Source organism: Tenrec ecaudatus, chromosome 16 (assembly GCF_050624435.1).
Source record: "Tenrec ecaudatus isolate mTenEca1 chromosome 16, mTenEca1.hap1, whole genome shotgun sequence".
Classification (NCBI taxonomy): Eukaryota; Metazoa; Chordata; class Mammalia; order Afrosoricida; family Tenrecidae; genus Tenrec; species Tenrec ecaudatus.
The window spans coordinates 99,539,050-99,557,283 of record NC_134545.1 but is presented as its reverse complement, the minus strand read 5'-3'; the positions used below and the strand labels follow the sequence as shown (position 1 = coordinate 99,557,283).

The 18,234-nt window shown below is 49.5% G+C and overlaps 1 non-coding gene across 1 annotated transcript; it reads right to left on the bottom strand.

The window, feature by feature from the left end:
- Positions 1 to 1,092: 1,092 nt before the first annotated feature.
- LOC142430160 (U1 spliceosomal RNA) lies at positions 1,093 to 1,255 on the bottom strand. Its single transcript, XR_012780623.1, has one exon. It is a non-coding gene; the product is annotated as a U1 spliceosomal RNA (small nuclear RNA).
- Positions 1,256 to 18,234: the final 16,979 nt, after the last annotated feature.

The following is an 18,234-nucleotide window of genomic DNA, read 5'->3' as shown; positions in this document are numbered from 1 at the left end:
TTTCTTCATTACATTTGCTTATGCACCCACTTTATCTTCAGTGATTATGTAGGGAAGGTGAGCATCATGGAAAGCCAGTTTAATAGAAGAAAGTGTTCTTGCATTGAGGGGGTACTTGAGTGGAGGCCCAATGTCCATCTGCTACCTTAGTACTAAACCTATAAATATATGCACACAGATCTATTTCCTCATCTTCATATATAAATATATTTACATATGTACATGCCTTTATTTAGATCTCTATAAGTGCCCTTTGCCTCCTAGCTCTTTCCTCTATTTCCTTTTACTTTCCTCTTGTCCCACTATCATGCTCAGTCTTCATTTGGGTTACAGTAATTTCTCTCAGTTACATTCTCTTGATCACGCCCTACCAGGCCTCCTACACTCTCCTCACCACTGATTTGGATCACTTGTTGTTCCCTTGTCAGACTCGACTGGAAAACACTCCAAAAGGCCAGCAAACAGTTCTTGAACTAACTACATGGATTTATTTTTTGTTGTTATTTTTTGTTTTGTCATTGACTTTGTTGTTGTTGTTGTTTTGGTTTCTGCACATGTTTTTGTCAGATTGACTCCTGCTATTGTTCATTGTCAGGAGCCCTTGAGTCAATTCCAATGCAGAGCAACCTTATCAAGTGAAATACTACCTGGTCCTGCACTGTCCTCACATTGAGCTCCTTATTGCAGCCACGGTGCCAATTCATCGTGCTGGTGGTCTCCCTCTTTCTGCTACTTCACCAAACATGATATCCAGAGAGAATGGTCCCTCCTGATAACATGTCCAGAGTACTTGAGACACAGTTACACCATCCTCACTTCAAAGGGCCCTTCTGGTTTCTTCCAAGACAGATTGGTTCCCACTTCTGGCAGCTCCCAGTGTAGTCAATCTTCCCCATCATTCCAACGCATCCATTCCTGTCTGTCTTTTTACTATCTGGATGTCATGTGCACATGAGGGAACTGAAAAGACCATGGCTTGAAGTCAGGGGCACCTGAATTCACATAGTGATACCTTGGCTCTCCAGGACTTTAAAGAGTTAATTTGCAGTGGATTCACTCGATGCAATGTGCCTTTTGATATTTTTTTTTAAACAGGGGAGAGCGTGAATGCAGCCCCCACTACCACAGATTATGCAGTCGCATTTCCCACATTTGGGGAAATGGCAGGGGTCAGCATATCCAGAGTACAATGGATAAGCCTCGTCCTGGGAAAACCACCTTCGTGATCCTGGAATTTCCCTTGCCAAGTAAGGACTGTCCTTTGATTTCTTGACAGCTGTGGCCATGGACCCTGATTGTGAGCCCAAGTCAAAGGGAAAGCTGATGCCAACCGCGTCTCCCTATTTCCTGAAGTTGATTGTCCAGTTGTAAAGATTTGGTTTTCTTTATGTTAAACTGTAATTTGAACGGAATTAAAACCCTGTAGAAGTGGCTCAATAGACCTTTCTTCCTAATCTGTCTTATTCTGGAAGGTCCAAGGAAACCTGTTTTGTATCATAGCAACACACGAGCCGCCACTGACCTTCAGGTGGTGACTGTGTAGAAATTACACCTAATGAGAGTCAAGCCCAGGCCTTCTGCATATAAAGCAAGCCCTGAGAATGTCTGTCACATTGTAGGGTGATTGCCTGTGACTTGTCATCTGTTCTTGCCCTCCCTCCAAATACCCTCCCCACCCCCGACTGATGGATCCCCAGAACCATGACTGTTGGCGTGTTCGCCGCTGTTCTCCAAGAATAACCCCTCTAAGTCTGAGTTGTCACTTAAAGCCCCATCTGATTTGCATAAATGCTATCATCTGAATATGAATGATAAATTTGGCATGTAAGATCTCCGTCCTTCCTTCTTGGCTGTCAGACATGGGCAGGAGATGTCCAGAAAAAGGTTGGATATTTTCTGTTTTGCTTTGTTTGGGGCCCCGACCTCAGATGCACCTGCCTCTTTTTTATTTCTTCCCCGAACACACACATCACACGTCATAGGGCGCTGCCGCTTCCTGGGGCAGCCGGCCCTCTGAGAGGAGATGTTTCTGTCATTTCTCAGCCCTTCAGGGCACTGTCTGCTTTGTGTCTGCAGCAGCTGCCGGGTCTAAAGATGAATGATTCTGGTTCCACCTTGATGGATAGCTGCCCCCCACAAATTGGCACATGATCTTCAAAGATCTTCTTTAAGAAGGGTGACAAATGGTGACAGATGAGAAGGGGGAGCTGCCCCTCCGCCACCAGACACACCAGCTCTGAGGAAACTTTCTGTAGAGAAGGAACAATCGTTTACTGCCCAGGTTCCTTATCCCAAAACAGAGACAGCTCATTGGGTCGGGACCTCAGTCACTGGAGGCGTTTGAATAATTCTGAACTTATAATAGATGCTCTCACCGATTTTAGTAATTATCCAGTGGGAGTAGTAGAGGGGCTAGTATTGTTTCCTTTGTTCTGGTGGGCAAACTGAGGCTCAAACTGGTTAAACAGCGAGCCCAAGGTCACGTGAGGGACACAGCTAGACCACTGTCCATCCGTCAGAGTTCCTGCTAATTGGCCAGTAAGGAGCCCTGTTGAAACAAGAGTTAAGCATTTGGATGCTATCCGAAGGTCAGGAGCTCCAACTTCCTAGGAACCCCCCGGGGGAAAACCTGGTGGTATATAGTTACTGTACTAGGTACGCTATACCAGCACACCATTGGTGTGCTAACTGCAAGGTCAGCAGTTCAAAACCACCAGGAACTCCATTTGACAAAGACAGGGCTTCCTACTCCCACAAAGAGTTACCATCTTGGAAACCCACAGGCAGGTCTACCCTGGCCTATAAGGTGGCTATGAGCTAGCATCGACTCCATGGGAGTGAGTGAGTTGAGTTGAATAGAATGGAAGAAACCCAATAGGGCAGCGCATGTGGAATCACCGTGTGTCAGGATCCACTGGCCATCAACCAGCAGCAATAGCAAGAGCAGTAGCACCAGCAGAAGCAGCAGTGGGCTAGGGAGGGAGGCGGGGGGCGGGGGCTGGGGGCAGAGCACAGTCATTACTTTTACAACAAAGACACCGCGGAGAGGCTGCCTGCTTGCTCTGAAAGGCATGTGTCCGCGTTTTATTCTTGAGGCTGATTTGTGGGAGGGAAACCTCCTGGGAACCCATTTGGTTGGCGCAGAGAATGAGAAGGAAACGTGGCCTTGTTGTTGCATGTACTTCACCATGCCACCTTACCCTGCTAGCCCGAGGAGGCCTGGCTGCTGCCAGGGGCTTGCTGCTGCGTGGCTTTGAGGTGGCACGCAGGAATGGCTGTGCAGGGGCCACCCTCAGAATAAAATGCTGCGTGCATTGCTTTAGGCGACCAAGGTAGGGACATGTACCAGCCTCAGGCCAATTAAGCCTGAAACAAATTCTTAGGCTGCCAGCGCTACTGATTACATGCGAGCAGCCTGGCCCAGGAAGAAAAGCCTGCTGGTCTTGCCCCTGTAATTGGGCTGATACACCGGCTCACCGTCCACAGATTCCCTAATGACCAGGGGGTTGCCTGTTTGCTTAGAAGCATTTAAGAAGCAAGGGCTCTACAAAACACAGTCAGCAAGCTTTCCAACCAAGTCCCCCTGGAGGCCATTTGCTGGACACACACAGTACCCTCCACCCCCTCCAAGTGCCCCCCCACCCCTTCCTGTATCCAGGGGCTTAAGCAGGAGAGCAGAGAGGAAGGGTGGGAGAAACCAGGCCTATTAAAGCAAAGGTCTGAGTAGTCCCCCAGCAATGCCATTGGAGCCTCTAATCCGAAGGGAAAAGGCAGGGCCTTTATTTTTTTTTTTAATCAAGAAAACACAAGCTCAGCATCAAAAAGGAAACAATTATTTATGAAGCCCACACGTTATCAATGCGTGACCTCTGGTCCTACTGCGGCAGGTTCCAACTGGCTAATAGCTCTGGGATGATGACCTTGGGCAGGGTCGTTTACATTTGTGCTCAAAATGGGTCAAAGTCACACCATTTCGAGCTCACAGCAGGAGTGGCTTCTCCCTGTTTATTTGTATTGTTAGAAATGACAACATGAGCCATCAGAAGACACTACCTGGGTCGATTTCATTCAAAACTAACAATGTTCTGTGTGCCCAGTGTGTGTTAAAGAACAGCTCAGAAGGCGTAGTGGTTTCGAGTTGGGCTGCAAACAGCAAGGTCAGCAGTTTGAAACCACCGGGAGAAAGAGAAGGCGTTCTCCCTTCAAGAGTCTCAGACACCCACAGGGCAGTTCTCTGCCCGTACAGGGTGGCTGTGTACCAGCATGGGTGCAATGGCAGTGCGTTCCAGTTGAGTTTGGGCAGGAATGAGCCGGGAGTTGGACCATCTTGGTGGAAGACTCACCCTTGGGCCAAATATCCGAATGTAGTGTTGGTGGTTTTCAACTCAGAGTGACTCCATATGCCAGTGTATAAGTCCCACCCTCCCCCACCCCCGCCCAGTGTTTCTTTGTTTGTCATCTTGGGATACGCAAATAGTCAGGTCTTTCTCCCTCACGGCAGCTGGGTGGGTTAGAATCACCACCAACTCTGTCACCAGGAGAGTGCTTCACCAATGTGCCACCACCTGGCCTCCCGGGCGTCTGAAGTAACCGTCATTGCTCCCACTGGCCGGCCTCAAGTCCAACTTCCACAGGCAGCTGCCCCCTCTCAGGCTTTCAAATCTGGAGCTGGGACTCAGCCATGTGTCTTTTTACAAAGACTCCCAGGTGGCTCGGCAGATGCCAGTCTGGTCTAGTCTTCCCGTTGTCCAGATAAGCAAACGGAAGGCTGGATTCGGGATGGAAAGAGAGGACAAGATCAACCAGGACAGCGCCTGGCTCCTGATCTCTGACCAATGCTCTTCCTTGCCATGTAAGGGGCATGCGACACCCATAGAGCATGGGGGCAATGGGAGAGGGGTGCTGGTCATAGGTGGAGATATTCCAATTGGGTGGGTCTAGGAGGGCTTCGGACACAGGCGGGCTGTGAGCTGGGTGTAAAGTATCAACAGCCATGTTCAGAGGAAGGACCTTTGCCTCTCCATCTTGCCCCTGCCAGAATCCTGGCCCTTCCGCAACTGCCAACCCGTCTGCTGATAGGCTTCTCTCTCCTTCCCCCTGATCTGATTAGAAGAATCTAGTCCAGTGGTTCTCTACCTACCTAATGCCGTGACCCTCAAATACAGTTCCTCATGTTGTGGTGACCCCAGCCATAATATTATTTTCATTGCTACTTCATTATCTCATTTTGCTATGGTTATGAATCGTCATGTAAATATCTGATATGCAGGATGTATTTTCATTGTTACAAATTGAACATAACTAAACATCATGAAAGCATAGTGATTCATCACCGAATGATATGTATGATATATTGGGAAATATCTATGTGTTTTCTGATGGTCTTAGGCGACCCCTGTGAAAGGGTCGTCCAACCCCCAAAGTGGTGGTGACCCACAGGTTGAGAACTGCTGGTCTGGTCCATGGCCATGGTATCAGGAAAGACCAGTCTCTGGAGAAGGACATTATGCTTGTCAAAGCAGAGAGGTAGCAGGGAAGAAAAGGAAGGCCCCCCACAAGGTGGGTTGGCACTACGCCATATCCATGGGCCCCAACATAAGACTAACTATGAGACCGGCACCAGAAGGGGCGGTGTTCCGTTCTGTGGCCCACAGGGTCACTGTGAGTGGGCATCTGCTCCATGACTGCCACAACACTCCGTGGGAGGATTCACGCCCTCCGTGTGGGAAAGCTGGGTTCAATCACTGGCCAATGTACTTCCCACAGAGCCAGCATCTGTCCTCAGTGGAGGTTGGCGTGTTGCTATGATGCTGAACAGGCTCCAGTGAGGCTTCTAGACTAAGATGGACTGGGAAGAAAGGCCTGGAGATCTACTGCCAAGAATCAGGCAAGGAAAACCAACAGTCTGGTCTGTGAGCAATCATGGGGATGTTGTAAGATTGGTCAGCTGTTGTTCATTCCCTTGTGCACCCTCCCCACCCCCACGAGTCAGGAGCCAGCTCAATGACAGCTAACATCAGCGACAGTCATCTGAACATCTAAACAACTCCCAGAACCCAAGAGCAAAATGGACAGCTATTCAACTGGTAGATGGGCCAAGCACATAAGCCGACGTCGCCTAGGGAACACACATCCGAATCACCCTGGGGATACTATTTCTCTCCAGCAAAAATGTGAAACCCTGAGGACCAGTGAGGGACTTGTGGTGAAATGGACATTCTCCTGCATTTTTGATGGAAATACAAAGCAGGGCAGTCCCCGTGCAGGGCACACTGGTGACATCTATCAAAATGACAAATTTGCTTAAGATCCAGCCACCCCAGCTCTGGGTCTACATGCTTCAGATCCCTCCATCACATGCATGACGGCAAGGCTAGTCCAGAAAGCTTTGCGTGTCGCCAGAAATGCACGCATGCACGCAGCTGACGAGTCTATCAATAGAGAATATATGAATCATGGCGCATGCACCAGGCCCCCCACCCAGCTAGCAAAGAGCCACGAACCCACACGGCCGTGGGAGGTCCCCAGCATGCATTCGATGCGGGAAAACAGCCCTGAAGGAAAGGAGAAACACAACCGTGGTGGTCGTGTCTGCTTCCGCTTGCTGTCCGGAGGGCTAAGTTGGCTCGGCTCACGGTGACCAGAGGTACGACAGAGTGAAACACTGCCCACCGCGCCGTCCTCCTCACCACTGCTGTCATGTTTGAGCCTGTGGCTGGGGCCACTGTGCCCAACCATCTCCTTGGGGATCTTCCTCTTTTTCCCTGACCCTTTACCAAGTATGATGCCCCTCTCCAGGGACAGGCTTCTCCTGGTCACATGTCCAAAGTAAGAGAGACCGGGTTTCACCATCCTCACTTTGGAGGAGCGTTCTGGCTGTACAAACAGATTTTGTTTGTCCTTCTTTCTGGCACTCGGTGGCACTTCCAGAGGCCTTTGCCAACACTCCAATTCAAATGCGTCAAGTCCCCTTGGTTCTCTTTCATCCCTTGTCCGGGTTCCAGTGCCCAAATATTAAGAGCAGATGTGGCTGTGGCAGACAAGAAAGAGGTGGGAGCAGCCTGGGTCTGGGCAACTCTCCCTCGATCCTTTTCCTCTGTGAACCACATGAATATATTATCTTCTCATAGAAGCTAATATAGAAACTAGTTCTTGCTCACATTCCATCCAAATGCATAGCTGTGACCTTGCAATTTCTGCCCCTGACCCAATCCCTGCAAATGGGACCCCCTGGGGACCTGGGGCAGCTGTTAAATCTCTCTTCAAAGCCTTTTTTACTCCACCCCACCCACTGAAAGACAGAAGGCCCCTGCCCTGTCCTCCTTGGGGATCTAGGGCAGCTGTTCAATCTCTCTTCAAAGTCTTTATTCTCTGCCCCACCCACTGAAGGACGGAGTGCCCCTGCCCTGTCCTCCATCTACATAAAGGACCCTCCGTATGAAGAAGCACTCCCGTGTACAAGTCCATCCTCGCCAGTGCCTTACAGCTGTGATCCTGGAATGATAGTTACAGAGCCTCTTTAACAATTCAAGACACCGTGGTGGAGCAGTGGGATGTACACTCGGGGATGCTAACAGTAAGGTCAGCAGTTTGAAACCACCAATTGCTCGGTGGGCGAAAGATGAGGCTTTCTGCTCCCGTAGAGAGTTACAGACTTGGATACCTACGGGGGAAGCTCTCTCCTGTCCTCTAGGGGCGCTAGGAGTCTGGATTGAGTTTGGTTGGGGGGGAGGGGGCGTGCAGCCCCTGTGAGGCAAGCAGAATGGATCCCCATTTTTGCAGAAAGGGAAATGGAGGCCTTGTAACATCTACACACTCGTCCAAGGTAACGCAGCCATCTCAGGCCACAGACGGTGGGTCCGCTGCTGCCGGGGAGCATGCTCATCCTACAGGGCCATGGATGCCCGTAATGACTGGCAGAGAGTCGCTGCCTGCCAGGCGGTGAGCATCAGTATTTCAAGCAACCCACCTGCTGCAGCAGGTATCGTCTCTCTTTGCAGACAGTGGGTACCTGAGGCATGGCCAAGGTTAGCCAGGTTCCTGTGCTCACAGACTACAGAAGAGAAGTGGCAGGTAAGCCTGAACTCCAGGGCACCCACCCGAGGTGCAGGCCCACGTTTCTCACTCAACTCACTGCCATCCGGTCGATTCCAACTCAGAGCGGCGAGCCCCTGTCGGTTTCCCAGGCTGTGACTCTTCATGGGCAAGCTTCGTCTTTCTTCCAAGGAGCGGCTGGTAGTCTCAAACTACTGACCTTGCAGTTAGCAGCTCAATAACCCATGACTCCACCGGGCTCCTCCGGCACACACAGCGAGTAATCCACCTGCAGACGGGCCGTGCAGGCCTCCACTCCTTCAGGCCACCGTGAATCACTACTTTCTTTTCTTTCTCTTTCTTCTTCGTTTTCCTCTGACTACCCCCTGTCTGGCATCCCCTGCGATGCTGGGAGGAGAGATGGGAAAGGAGAGAAGAAATAACCTTTGTTCGGCTATCTTCTGGGTTGGATTGTGTCTTCCAAACCCTTCACCTTGGCAAAGGGAACGTGACCTTGTTTGGAGAGAGGGATTTGGTTCTGCCGATATCGTCCCTTACGTTCATGAAGTCTGCCTTCGGAGTAGCCGCACAGGGACAGAGTGTCACACTCAGAGGCAATAGCCTGTTAGGATCTGGGTGCAAGCCCAGAAATGCCAGCTGTGATGGAAATGGGGGGAGACAAGGAGGAGTCTTCCGCTGGTCCTCACAGAGAGAGGGTCATCAGTGCGCTGGATTTGGAAGTCCAGCTCTTTAGAATGGTGAGGACAGAGGTACAGTTATCTTCTCAGAGGGCCACCACTGTGTGGTGGACGCAGGAAAGTCTGGCTTTAAAGGCCACACCATGTCTATGAAGGTCATCTTCCCTCATATCCACCTCAAAGTGACACAGGATGTTCCTGCCCAGTGGGCCTCAGGACAGGACAGCCTGGGGTGGATGGGGGGTGGGGGGTGGGACTTGGCATGTTGGATGGCACACTGCACCATGCCTGTAGACTCTGGCATGAAGTACCAGTTGTTTATTAGCTAAGGGGGTAGACCGCCTGTCCTGGAGTCCTGGGGCTGCTATAGCAAAATGCCATAAGATAGGCAGCACAGGGGACAGAAATGTAATGTCACAGTTCTGTGGGCTGGAAGTTCAATCCAGGGCATATCGTTCTCTCTGGGGCTTTGAGACCAACCCCAACCCCACTGCCATCTAATCAATTCTGCCTCATATCAGCCCTGCTTGCGTCTCCTGAGACTATATTTTTTTAGGAACAGACAGCCTCAGTTTTCTCCTGTGCACCAGCTGTTGGGTGAGAACCTCCGACCTGCAGTTAGCCGTCTAATCTCTACCTCGCAGTGCCACCAGGACTGAGTAGGAGGGGCTGCTATAAGCTTCTGGTGCTTCCCACAATATTTGTGCACTCCTTTGCAGCTTACAGGAGGAGTCCTGGTGGTGTAGTGGTTATGCTTTGGGCTGCGATTCGCATGGTCAGCAGTTCGAAACCACCAGCAGCTCCTCCTTGGGAGAAAGACTGGGCTTTCTACTCCCATCAGCACTTACAGTCTCAGAAACCCACAGGAGGTCACTATGAGTCGGCATTGACTCAATAGCAGTGAGTTTGAGTTTACAAGGTTGCTCTGAGTGGAAACAGACTCACTGGCAGTGGGAAGGCACTCCAGTATGACGTGACCCCATTAACAAGTCTGATTTCCCCCCAAAGGTCACAATTATGGGCACAGAGATAGGGCTCAACATGCATCTTTGGGGGGCACAGAAAGAACAGACCTCCACCTGGAGGCTGGGCTCAGGGTGGCCCTGTGGCAGAGATCTCCATGGTTCCAGTGGCCGGCATTGACAGTGACGTTGGGTTTGTTAAAGAGGCACTGCGGCTGACAGAGGGAAGACGGAGCATCACCTCGTCCTCTCTTCCCGCAGGCAGGACCCAGGGACACCTTTGGCCTTAAGAAGCCAAGCTCAGGAACAAGCTCAGAAAACTTCCTTTGTTTGGAGAATTCAGGGGGCGAGCAAGCGTCTTCTCAGGAATAAACATGGTGTTTTATTAAAACTCGAAAATTGCCAAATGTGGGCAGCTCACCATCTGATGATCCTCCTCAGGGAATTTGAAAACTGGGGAAAATGATGTGCCAGGAGAAAGTGCTGGATCAGGGGAAAGCCAGCAGGAGCTTCAGAGGAAGGTGTCGGGGGTCAGAATAGCCTGCTGCTGTGTGGGATTGAAAAGAACCCTACGGCCCCCCGACCCTGTTTACAGAGTGCCCTACCCATGTGACACCCCAATCCTGGGCATCAGACACCCCTCCAGGGCTCCTGAGGGCATCGCCAGATTTCCCAGTTAGCAAGGGGAGCACAGGCTCACCTGTGCTTACTTACTACTCTGTAGTGAACAATGGTTCACTTTTCCACCACATCTAGGATTCTGCTTTGAGATCTGGCTGGCATCCGTCTCTCTCCCAAATCCACAGCACCTTCCAACAGAAGCAAAGCCTCGTTTCAAAGTTACACTCCTGGACAGGGAGGAAGTCCCCAACATAGAGTAAGGCAGGTAAGAACAGGCTTGCTTGGGCTACTAATCAGCAGTGAACAGTTCCACAAGTTTATCACATCAGATCAGTAAAGACGCACAAGGAAGTGTGTATTAGGCCGGGTTTGTTCCAGAACAAATTCAGTGACACTTATGTATGGATAAGAGAGAACTTTATATCAAGAAGTAGTTATAGATCAGGGAAATATCCCAGCCCAGCCCAGATCAAGTCCATAAGTCCGATAGTAGTCCATAAGTCTGAGACCAGTCCATATATCCCTCTTCAAACTCACATGATGCAGAATGCAGGAAGATTGCAGGCCTGTGGGTGCAGAGACTTGTGGATCCAATGGCGGTGGAAGCATCACAAGGTTCTGAAGGTCTCATGTGGGTTGCCAACAGGAAGGTGAAGCAGGGAGCTAGAGGAAGTTCCCAGGATCCTCCTTATGAGAAGGACACGCCCACACGGAGGTACTATCTGGCAGTGACCTGATTGACAGGCTAGACTCCACCCCCTACACTTCAAATTGACAGGAAATCATTGTAATTACCACAAAACTTATACTTCCTTTCCCACTGGGCATTCTGTGCCCCCTGAGGAGGAAACTGAGGGCAGGTCGAGTAGTGAATGGGATGCAAGGTGCCCAGATCCACAGCTGCCCCTCTTCCCAAGCACTCTGGCTTCCTGGAGCTGAATTGACCCACAGAGCTTAAGTCTCAGGAGAGAGGGGTCCTCCCTTAGCTCCCTGCCGCTCCCACAGCAACCTATTTCATGCTGACACCAAGCAGGTGTGTGGGCTGCTAGAAGGTGAACTTGATGGTGTTCTGTGGAGCAGCAGTGGTCTGTGGAGCAGCAGTTTCAAGTTCAAGTTTCTGTTTAAAGATCAAAGAGCCCCAAACCAAACCCCTTGCCTATCAACTTCATTCTGACTCAGAGAGACCGCGGTGGGGCGAGTGGAAGGGCCCAATAATAGGACGGTCAAGGCTGTAATCCTTCCAGGAACAGACTGCCACATCTTTGAAGTTCATAGATCAAGACACGCTTAATCTGGGGAGGGCAGGAGGTGTTCTGAAGGATTATTTAGAGCAGTGGTTCTCAACCTTCCTAATGTGGTGGCCCTTTAATACAGTTCCTCATGTTGTGGTGACCACCGCCCCCCCTAACAAAATTATTTTCATTGCTACTTGATAACTATAATTTTGCGACTTTTATGAATCAGGCAATCCTGTGGAAGGGTCATTCAATCCCCAAAGGGGTCGAGATCCAGAGGTTGAGAACCACTGATTTAGAGGTTAAGCAGCTATCATCAATTTTTTAAATTTTATTTTAGTAAATAATTTTCAAAATATTTCCTTTCTGTTTGAGCCCTTGGTATCAGCTCCTTTCCCCCCCTCCCTCCCCAACCCTCCCACCCTCTTGGAACCCTGAAAAATAAAAACTACTATTATTTTCATTTCTTACACTTCCTACTGTCTCATTTCGCCCATATTACTGTTGTTCATCCCCATGGGGAGGGGGTGAAATTATACATTGGTCATTGTAGTTGGTTCCCCAATTCTCCCTTTTCTCCCCTCACCTTCCCCCTACCTTCATGATATTGCTACTCCCATTGCTGTTCCTGGGGGGGGGGGGGGTTATCCATCCTAGATTCTGTGTGTCCAGACCTCTTATCTGTACCAGGGTACATGCTCCCATCTAGGCAGATTTGTAAGGTAGAACTGGGGTCATGATAGTGGGGGGCAGGAAGTGTTAAAGAACTAGAGGACTGTTGTGTGTTCTGAGGGTGCTGTGCTGCCCCCTGGCTGTCTCCTTCTTTCCTGTGACCCTTCTCTGAGGGAATGTCCAATTATCTACAGATGGGCTTTGGGTCTCCACTCTGACCGCCATCATTTGAATTGATATATTTGTTTCTTTGGGGTGTTCTGAAGCCTATTGCCTTATCCTGTGGACACCTCCTGGGTGTGCTTCTTCCATTTTGGCTTTGCTGTTTCCCTCCTAAATGACAGCTTGTTTATCTTCAAGCCTTTAAGACCCCAGATGCTCTATCTTTTAATGGCCAGGCACCATTAGCTTTCTTCACTACATTTGCTTATGCACCCACTTTGACTTCAGCGATTCTTTCAGGGAGGTGAGCATCACAGTTATTAGAACAAAGTATTCTTGCAGTGAGGGAGTGCTAGAGTAGAGACCCAATGCCTTTCCATTACCTTAATACTTAACATTTAAATATATGTACATAGACCTGTGTTAGTTGGTAGACTAGAGAAACAAATCCACAGAAACACACATATGTGTATAAGAGAGAGTTTTATATAAAGGGTAATTGTACATTAAGAAAGCATCCCAACCCAGCCCAGTCCAAGCCCATAAGTCCAATATTAGCCATATATCTAATACCAATCTATAAAGCCCTCGTCAGACTCATGAAACACAAGCAATAGCACTGAGTGCAGGATGATTGCAGGCCAGTGGGTAGAAAGTCGTTGGACTCAGTGGTGGTATAAGCATCTCAGCGCTGGCAGGGGTCTCTAAGTGGCTTCTCTCACTTCAGTGGTCTGGTTGCATCAGGGTACGTCCATGTGGCTTCTGTAGCACAGGGCACTAGTGTACTTCCATGTGTCTTGTCAGCCGCAATGTCTCCCAGGGAGTGGCAGAGTGAGAGAGGTGTCTCCCACCTCCAAGGAAGAAATACAGGAGTTGCCAGAATTCTCAGGAGAAGGCCATGCCCACACAGAGGCCTCATTGGCTATGATCTGATTGACAGGCTAGACTCCACCCCTATACTCTTAATCTGCAAATTGACAAATGAGTATATAACTACCACAGACTTATATCCCTATCATTATATATTAATGTTTTACATATATGCATAATTACACCATCCCAAATTGAGCCAATTTGGAGAAAGCTGCTCAGGCTGTGCCTCTCCTTTTTCTTTTTCGTCTCCTCCTGTCCCACTGTCACGATCAACCTTCATCCAACTCTCAGCTATCAGACTTTTTAAGAACATAAATGGCACCGCAGTGTCCTGAACCTCACGGAGACGTGCACTAAAGGGGTGGTGTTGGTTGTTTATCCGGCTGCAATCCACAAGGTCAGCACGTTGAAGCCACAGGCTCTTCTGGAGCAAGACGGGCCATCTCAGAAACCCACAGGGGCAATTCTAACCTGTCTATAGGGTTGCCACGGTCATAATTGACTCAGTGGCAATGAGGGTTTTGTTTGTTTGTTTTATTATTCACTTGCTGGTTATTGGTCTCTGCTCTAGCAGATAGGAAGTGTCTTGGCTCCCCCATGTACTGCTTCTTCCCTGCCCCGGCCCTCCCAGGCCTCTAGCCCCAGGGCTACCGGGACTGAGCCCTAGCTGCCCACTTCTGGAGAAGCTACTTTTCTGCCAGTGTGGGTCTACTTATGGGTAGCTGGTGTGGAGAAAGGCCTATGGAAAGCAATTGGACTGAGATGCCCTCAGCACCACTTCAGAATACACGCTCACAATCCCCCTTCCAAGGAGAGGCCCAGCCTGAGCAGCTTGCCCCCAATTGGCTCAATTTGGGATGACGGTGTTCTTGAGGCAGCTTGCAAAAGTAGGGAAGGCTCTGGAGGCCTCAGAAAGGGCCTCATGCTGGCTCCCTGCCCCCACACTCCATGGTCCTCCACAGAAGACAGGACCCTTAGAAAGGCCTGAACAGCCTTCATACTGTGTCCCTGAACTAGACCCAAGCCCAGGAGTCTTTCCCAGCTTCCAGTGGTAACCAGAAATTAGAGCACATTGTGAACGGAGGGCTGAGTCTTCTGACTCTGTAGCAAGTGCTTTTTAGCACCCAGAACTTGCCGGAAGTCCCTGCATGGTACAGACAGTTCCTGCATTTAGCTGCAAACAGAAAGGTGGGGGGTTCAAGTCTACCTAGAGGTATCTTGGAAAAAAGGCCTGGTAATCTGCTTCTTAAACACTGGGCATTGAAAACCCTCAGACTCAGCTCTACTATGATACACAGGGGGTCACCATGAGTCGGCATTGAATGGGTGGCAACTGATTCTTATTATTTTCCCAGGGGACCCTGGGTGGTACAGACTGTTCAAGAGCTCAGCCACTAACCAAGAGGTAGGTGGTTCTCATACACCCAGGACCACCTCAGAAGACTGGTGGTCTTCTGCCCCCCAAATCTGTCATGTAACTCTCTGGAGGAGAGCTTTACTTTGACCAAATGGGGTTGCCATGATTCAGACTCAGTGTGACGGCAACTGGCATCAGCATGTATGACACTGCTTTGGATCCTGGGACTACAGGAGGTACAGAAACCCAGTCCTATGAGTGACGTCGTTGTTAGGTGTGGTTCAGTTGGTTCCAACCCATGGAAGGAAACACTGCCCGCTCCTGGCCCACCGTCAGCATGGGTGTTGCTCTTGAACCCATTGTCATTACCACTGTGTTGATGTAGCTCATCAAGGGACATCCTCTTTTTCGTCGCCTTTCTGCTTTGCCAAGCATGATGCTCTTTTCCGGGGATTTATCTCTCCTGATCCCATGTCCAAAGTATGTGAGAAGTCTCGCCAACCTTGCCTCTAAGGCGCATTCTGGATGTACTTCTTCCCAGACAGATTTGTTGGTTCTTCTGGCTGTCCGTGGCACTTTCAGTATTGTTTGCCAGCATCAGGATTCAAATGCATTGACTCTTCTCAGTCTTTGGTCTCCCTTCCTTAAGGTACAACTTTCATCCATATATGAGGCGATTGGAAATGTCGTGTTTGATTATGTCCCCACAACTCTGGGGTAACTGTATCACATTGTCCTGTGGGCAGTTCTCCCCCACGAAGAAAAGAATACTTAAAGCCCTGGCCTCCTCATCACCCCAACCCGGGGCCTAGTTATAAAGCTTTACAAAATACCGGACAAACAATTGAAGGATGGAAACAGAAAGGGCAGGGGGCAAAGAAGCAGAGATGCTAGTGGGCCTGATTAAGAGGCCCTGGGAGGTCAAGTGAAATCATTAGCTGAAAAGGGTCCTAAGAAGAGGCCAGAATTCTCCAAAAGTGTGTGTATGTTGGTGGGGTGGGGATGGGGTGGGGAGGTTTACCTCCCAGCAGGAAACGTAGATGCAAAGACTGCAGAACAACCCCTCTGCCTCCCCTGTCAACAGCTGCAGCGGAGTGTGCTAACAGCTCATTGGTAGAACGCTTATGTCCTGTTGAACTATTTCCCCATCTTTCGGCCCATCTCCTATAGTAAATCCCACTGAAAAGCACGCACCGCTGCTCGTCAACAGCTTGTGCTGGGAGCTTGCTCTCTGCAGAATCCGTGAGCATTTCCTACCAACTCCCTGCCACCCAAGGGTGCGTGTCCTAACAAGGCTATGAGGTTGGTACCCAGTGAATGAGAACAGCTCAGCAGACAGGCTTCTTGACCTGTCTGCCTGTACCATGAGTCACATAAGCCCCCTCATCCCAGGGCGGGGCAAGGAGGAGTACAAACAACATGTTAAATAGAAGGGAAACACTGGGGCTAGAACGACGAGGGGGCTTCATTCCTGGGGGATCACAGAGTCCAAATCAGTGGCAGCATTCTCTGAATGCTGAAGGCTCATCTTATCTCTGGGCAAAATAACTAAATACATCAAAAAGGGTTCTGCCATCCCAGTCATTCGCTCTTAGATCCGATCGGAAAATGTCACTCTCTCCAGCAGTCAAAGTGATCCAGGTGATTTATTTGGAGGATGCTTGATCAATCACTTGTGTATTGATTCAGCTAAGCAAACACTTGCTTAGCTGTGTGCACGTAACCCCGTTTCCTCGGAAGAAAGAGAGATTTTTGTACAATGTGGAAGAGACACTCTGCTGGAATTTTATTCTAAAGATTTTTGTTGCCGTTCAAAAGAAAGAAGAGGAAAGTTGCTGGGGGGAATTATAATGTCGACTACAGCCTAAGCTCTAAATGGCTTCAAAAGAAAGAAGCCAGGGCGTTAGGACCCGACTTTATAAAGCTTAGAGGTGTGAAGAAAGGGGCCTGTGTGCCCAGGGGAGGGACCTCTGGAGAGAATGCTCCTCACTTTTCAAGTAAGAAGGAGCCCCGGTGGCGTAGTGGCTTGCACATTGGACTGTTGACGGCACGGCCAGCAGTTCAAAGCCACCAGATGCTCTTGTGAGGCTGTTCACTCCGGTCAAGGGTTACAGTCTTAGAACCCCCAGGGAACCGTTTGGAGAGGGACCGCAGGAATGACGGTGTCACATGAAGAGTGTGATCAGTGGCACTGGATTAGGCATGTAGAAGTTGTTGAAATGGTGAATGTTTCGTTGTGTCTATGTTTGACAAAATGGAAAAAAAAACATGACACGAACCACAATGAACAAGTGGGGGAAAGAAAATGCTTTAAACGGATTGTGGTAGAGATTGTAACTCTTCCTGACATGGATGAGCTATTGAATTGCATGATATGGGGATGAAGTGCCAATGAAACTGTTTGAGAAAAAAAGAAAAAAATCCCACAGGGGCAGTTTTGCCCTGAACTCTAGGGCGGCTCTGAGGCAGAACTGATTCGATGGCAGTGAGTTTGGTTGGGGGTTCCGGTGTCAGCAGACATGAATTTGGGCAAGGACCAGGGGAAGGCCCGCCCGCCTTAGGCAACGTGAACCCTCAGTCCTTATGAAGGAGGAGCCCACCCCCTGCTGCGGGAGCTCAGAGAGCCTTGCAGTGAGTGGGGAATTTGAGAAAACAATGGATGTCTGGTTGCTGTGGTCGTTAGCTGGTTTAATGTCAAGTTTAATTTTTAAGAAAGTGTAGGGGTGGAGTCCCACCTCTCCTCTCTGTCAGTTCACAGGCTGACGATGTCTCCTAGAGGGTGTTGGTCCCTTATAAGAAGAAAGGGAAATCTCCCTCTCTCTCTGTGGCTTCTCCTTCCTATTTGCTGGGACTCTGACTTCAGGGGGTGGGGGGTCCACGTGGGCCACTGAAACCTGAGAGTTGTCTGGGTCCTGTCACATTTCCAACAGCTAAGGATCCATGGGACTCTGTACCCATAGGCTTGTGAGCTTCCTGCTTTCCACACCATCTTTCTGCATTGACAGCCTGCAGCTTCGTGGGTTTGAAGCAGTCCCTGGCTTGCCCTGGACTTGTGGACTTGTGTTGGACTGGACTGGGATGCCTTCCTGGTACAAGAGGATTTCTTGATAGAAAGCTCTTTCTTATAGATATAAGAGCGTCACTGGATTTGTTTGCCCAGACTACCTGCCTAACTCAGTGTCTTAAGAAAAAATGAGAAAAATGAGAGATATGTGACCATATTGTCCCTTCTTCTAGACAAAAGCAGACCATTTCTAAACAAATCTTTGCATCATGTACATGGGTACAGATAAGAGCTTACAACACAGGGAATCCAGGACAGATAAACCCTCAGGACCAATAATGAGAGTAGTGATATCAGGAGGTGTAAGAGAAGTGGGGGTGGGGGAATGGAAAGTAAGGGGGAACCAATCACAATGATCAACATACAACCCCATCCCTGGGGGATGGACAACAGAAAAGTGGGTGAAGGGAAACAGTGGTTGGTGTAAGACATGAAAAAATTTTTAACAAATTATCAAGGGTTCATGAGAGATGGAGGGTAGGGGAGGGAGGGAAAAATGAGGAGCTGATACCAAGAGCTCAAGTAGAAAGAAAATGTTTTGAAAAGGATGACAGCA